The following is a 6,000-nucleotide window of genomic DNA, read 5'->3' on the forward strand; positions in this document are numbered from 1 at the left end:
TGTGTTTTTATGCACGGGTATTTCAAACTTTGCTGCCTTGACAGAAGAAGAAAAGAAAAGAGAGAAGTCGCTCCAGTTTGGTATGCAGCTAGGCCAGACACGTTTCAGCACTTTAAAGGGTGTAGTGTCAGCAGATGGAGACGGTAAACGTGGCTCTAGAGTTGATGATCTCTCTCGCAATGAACCACCATCCCAGGTGCCTACTTTAACTTTCCGGTGTCATATGTGGTTGCGTGTTGCATATGCTGTCTAGCTTGTATTTGAAAGGTTGAAGATGGTCTTTATTAAGATAAGGAAAGATATTTTTATACGAACCACCATCCAGGGAGCACCAAAAGACAAATAGCTTGTTAGGTCACTGGCCGAACCAATGACAAGCCCAGCACAGACAGGCATCACCTGGAAGCCAGCTAAAAAGCCACGATGGTGGCGAAGCAGCCAGCCTCCTGCCAGGCTCTCAGGTCCTCGATGATCATGATCACCACTCTAGTCGAATGTCTAGCTTGTATTGCTTCCAATTTTTGGTTAAATTGCATCTGCTTAGCTTACACATTATACCTTTGAATATGACACGCCTTCCTGTTTTTGGTACATACTAGTACACTTGTCTATTAACCATGTTCTTACATCAAACTAATCACTACTGCAGAATGCTGCTAATGCGACACTACGAGCAGGGACCCTTCAACGAAACTGTGTGCGATGCCGTAATCACAAATGGTGGTGTAAAAAACAGTCAAAACGGTGCAAAACTTTTGTGATGGGGGATGCATCAAACAAGGTTCAGATTTTAGTTGCGCGTGCGATGCAGGGCAAATAGTTCAACTCAATTAACTGTTTGCGATGAGGAGGAACAAAAGAAACGGGCAGCCAGATGAAGGCGTGTGCGATGTACAGCATACGGTTTACTCGGATGAACTATTTGTAATTAGGCAACACAAAAGAAATGGTCAGCTAGATCAAGGTGTGTGATATTGAGGGCATACGCTTCAGAAGGATTAACTGTTTCCGATTAGGCAACAGAATAGAAACGGGTCAGCCAGATTAAAGTGTCTGCGATTGATGGCATACACTTCACATGGATGAACTGTTTGCGATTAGCCATAACAAACTGAAACAGTTAGATAGATCAACGTGTGTGCGCTAGATGGGCACACACATTCTAATTAAAAGAAGTGTGTGCGATGGTAATAACGAGCGCGCACGGTTGTTGGAACAAGACGTGTCCTGACATTGCCTATTGCGGTGCACCCTATGTTGCAAACGCCACGTACACTGCCGAGAAGGCGTACGTGCCCACGTTACGCCTTCTGGGAATAGTGCCGCACTTATAACCGTCAGTAAATTTTGAGCATGCATCCCGTCACATTCCAAATTGCGAACCTATTCACACCGATCAAAACCAAAATGGTTTCCCACTTAGGAGTGTATTACTACTCGGTTATAAATACAACTACTCCAAGATGACTGCACATTCCTCTTTAGCTCCTCATCCACAAAAAGTCAAAAACAAACAAGTCATTCATCATCGTTCCCTTACATCCGCCATGGCCAGCGTGAGTTCTGGGTTGAGAGATTGCCACCAAGGAGAGGCGAGCCTGGAAGCGAAAGCATGAGAGATGTCCCGCCTCGCTGCGAAAGCAGCCAACATGTCCTGCCGCACAGCCGTAGCAGCAGAGAGGTCCCGCCACGCTGTCGATGCAGCAGACTGGTCCAGCTGCACCGTGGAAGCAGAAGGGATGTCCCGCCGCACCGCGAATGCAACATAGATGTCCTCCCGCGCCGCGGCAGCCTGGGAAAATGTCTCGTGGGCACGCGAGGACTCTTACAGGCGCATGCGAGCCCTTGTTGTTAGGCAGATGGATCAGATCTCCAGGTGGGCGAGGTTGCAGGAAGACTTGAAATCCTCATTTGAATAGTCTACCGACGTCATCCGGCAACTAAATGAGAGCAATGTGAAGCTCCCGGCCGGGCGCGGCCTGCTGAGAGCGAAGATCATCGGAAGTGCGAAGCAGCAGGAGCAGACCACTGCCTTGTTGAAGAGGACCAGCGTCATTGTCGAGAAACTTAAGGACGAGAATGCCATGCTGTGCATCGAGCGCAGAAGGCTGGTGGAGGAATTTGTGGATGCTCTCAAGCAGCATCCAGAGGACAAGAAAGAGCTCTCTGCCGCTCGCCGCGGAGACTAGTTCCCACGGCCTACAGCAACGCATCAATTAAGTAGAGATCAGCGAGCCAGGTCGTTGTCTTCCTTCTTCTTTTGCCCTTGTGTATTTCGGGTGTTGCCGCATGTGGCCTTTTTTAATTATGTTTCCAAATATGTAAGACAATTATTATCCACTTTCATCATCCTTATATTCATCATGCTTGCCATAAGTCGCAGTCAATGCTATATAGGTCTGTCACATCTTACATCAAGATCGGTGCAAAACTTTATTTTCAGATTTTCATTTTTCCCTTTGAAATCTCAGTCCAGTGAGACATATAGCCATGCCATAGAACAGGTGACCGGGTGCCATTAATGGAGACGTTAGGAGGGAGGTGCGCGGCTGGTAGCGGTCAAAGGGCTCTCCACCCGATGAGCACGCGCAGGGGTCTGATCACTAGCCTCCTGTACTCAAATAGCTACCCCTCACAGCACCTCCTAGCCAATAAAAAAAGGGGACGCGTGGCCGCACGTAATTGGTAAGTAGAACGCACATGGTTTCAATAATACTTGTGTTTACGATTTGTAACGTGAGAGCACTTGTTCCAAAATGACTTTGTTGATTGTTAATGTGTGCGCCTTCGCAGATCGGATAGAAAAATTACCAGAGCATGCTGGTGCCATGCATGACACCAGGCCAAGTTTCATGATTTTCAGGCGTTTTTTGGATTTACAGGAATTAAAAAAAGAAGTTTGTCAATCTTTCCGGCCGAGCCACGATGCCCAGATGTTTGAACTTCACTCCCATCTCTTGCATGGGACCTAGAAATTCACCCAAGGGCACACATGTGATTTTTCAAACAACTTTGGTGCACTGGAGCATGTGCTTGTAGTTCAAATTTGAATTATGCACATTAAATGCGCAGAAACTCAATTAATGTGTAAAAAAGGCCAAACGAACCCGGAATAATTCCAAAATTTAGCACGGTACTTCTATTTGGTCTAATCTACCTGTGTAAAATAATTAAGGCGGGAGAAGGCAGTGTACGTATGTCGTTTCGCACATGGAGGTTACACGTTCCCTCTCGGAACTACAAGCCTTCTTGAGGGAAGCTCCGGTTTACAAGAAGCTTACACCAAAGCTTGTCCTAATTCGGCCAAAAAAATTACCGCAGCATGTTGGTGCCATGTCATGACACCATGCCAAGTTTCATGATTTTCAGGCGTGTTTTGGATTTACAGGAATTAAAAAACCAAGTTTCTCAATCTTTCCAGCCGATCCACGATGCCCAGCTGTTTGAATTTCACTCCCATCTCTTGCATGGGACCTAGAAATTCACCCAAGGACACACATGTGATTTTTGAAACAACTTTGGTGCACTGGAGCATTTGCTTGTAGTTCAAATTTGAATTATGCACATTAAATGCGCAGAAACTCAATTAATGTATAAAAAAGGCCAAATGAACCCAGAATAATTCCAAAATTTAGCACGGTACTTCTATTTGGTCTAATTTTCCTGTGTAAAAAATTAAGGCGGGAGAAGGCAGTGTACGTATGTTGTTTCGCACACGGAGGTAACACGTTCCCTCTCAGAACCACGAGCCTTCTTGAGGGAAGCTTTGGTTTGCAAGAAGCTTACACCAAAGCTTGTCCCAATTCAGCCAAAAAAATTACCGCAACATGTTGGTGCCATGTCATGACACCATGCCAAGTTTCATGATTTTCAGGCGTGTTTTGGATTTATAGGAATTAAAACACCAAGTTTCTCAATCTTTCTGACCGAGCCACGACGCCCAGCTATTTGAATTTCACTCCCATCTCTTGCATGGGACCTAGAAATTCACCCAAGGACACACATGTGATTTTTCAAACAACTTTGGTGCACTGGAGCCTGTGCTTGTAGTTCAAATTTGAATTATGCACATTAAATGCAAAGAAACTAAATTAATGTATAAAAAAGGCCAAACAAACCCGGAATAATTCCAAAATTTAGCACGGTACTTCTATTTGGTCTAATCTGCCACTGTAAAAAATTTAAGGTGGGAGAAGGCAGTGTACGTAAGTCGTTTCGCACACGCAGGTGAAACGTTCCCTCTCGGAACCACGAGACTTCCTGAGGGAAGCTCCAGTTTGCAAGATGCTTACACCAAAACTTGTCTCAATTGGGCCATAAAAATTACCGCGGCATGTTGGTGCCATGTCATGACACGACGCCAAGTTTCATGATTTTCAGTCGTGTTTTGGATTTACAAGAATTAAAAAACCAAGTTTCTCAATCTTTCCGGCCGAGCCACGATGCCCAAATGTTTGAATTTCACTCCCATCTCTTGCATGGGACCTAGAAATTCACCCAAGGACACACATGTGATTTTTCAAACAACTTTGGTGCACTAAAGCATGTGCTTGTAGTTCAAATTTGATTTATGCACATTAAATACCCAGAAACTCAATTAATGTATAGAAAAGGCCAAACGAACACGGAATAATTCCAAAATTTAGCACGATATTCTCTTTGGTCTAATCTGCCAATGTACAAAAATTAAGGTGGGAGAAGGCAGTGTACGTATGTCGTTTCGCACACGGAGGTGACACATTCCCTCTCAGAACCAAGAGCCTTCTTGAGGGATGCTCTGGTTTGCAAGAAGCTTACACCAAAGCTTGTCGCAATTCGGCCAAAAAAATTACCACAACATGTTGGTGCCATGTCATGACACCATGCCAAGTTTCATGATTTTCAGCCGTATTTTGGATTTACAGGAATTAAAAAACCAAGTTTCTCAATCATTTCGGCCGAGCCACGACACCCAGATGTTTAAATGTTATTCCCATTTCTTGCATGGGAACTATAAATTCACCCAAAGATACACAAGTGATTTTTCACCAACCTTTGGTGCATTGGAGCATGTGCTTGTAGTTCAAATTTGAATTATGCACATTAAATGCCTTGAAATTCAATTAATGCATAAAAATGCCAAACGAACCCGGAATAATTCCAAATTTAAACACGACACCATGTTCTAGTTGCATGTTCACTGTACATAAATGTTCTAGCAATTCAAACACCATCCTTTCCCTCCGTAACACCATTTTGTCTTTACCACAAACAGTTTACGCAGGTATACCACAAACAGTTTACAGACCCCCGCAGGAAGCTTACGCATGTATACCACAAACAGTTTACTAGAAAGAATCATGTGGGATGCGATATAAAATATCTTGGCACACCGTCTTGTCTAGCTTATGCAGGAAGCTTCATCGTCTATAGACCCCCGCCCCCGCTTGAACCATACTTAGGTTCCAGTTTCTCGCAGCACCGAGCAAAATATTTTTGGCCATCACAGAAATATCTATCTCCCCGCCCCTCCCTCCTACCAAAAGCCACATTTCCATTGTTCCTCCTTGCTTTCCAAGTTCAAACCTTCACTGCTGTTTACTGGCAGCTCGGCCTCCTCGCCGGCGACCCTTTTTCTTGCACCACCGCCTCCTTGCCGGCTACCCTTCTTCTTGCAGCGCCGCCTCCTCGCTGCCGACATTTCTTCTCGTAGCGCCGCCTCCTCACCGGCAGCCCTTCTTCTTGCTACGCGGCCTCCTCGCCGCCGACCCTTCTTCTTGCTACGCGGCCTTGTTGATATGGTCACGTACTAGACACCCCACCCACACCATCCTCCTCCTTTCCCGTCCCACATGCCCCGACTGATGGAGTGACACCTTCCACCGAAATCACTGCCCCCCTACTCCAATTATGCGCCGCCCACAGCCATTTTACACGTAGTATAGCGTGGATCTGAGTAGCATGCAGCCGCACGCGCGAACGAGGTCGCTATGGCTGCCATGCGTGTCGACGGCCAGATCT

This window comes from Triticum aestivum, chromosome 1A (assembly GCF_018294505.1).
Source record: "Triticum aestivum cultivar Chinese Spring chromosome 1A, IWGSC CS RefSeq v2.1, whole genome shotgun sequence".
In the NCBI taxonomy this organism is placed as follows: domain Eukaryota; kingdom Viridiplantae; phylum Streptophyta; class Magnoliopsida; order Poales; family Poaceae; genus Triticum; species Triticum aestivum.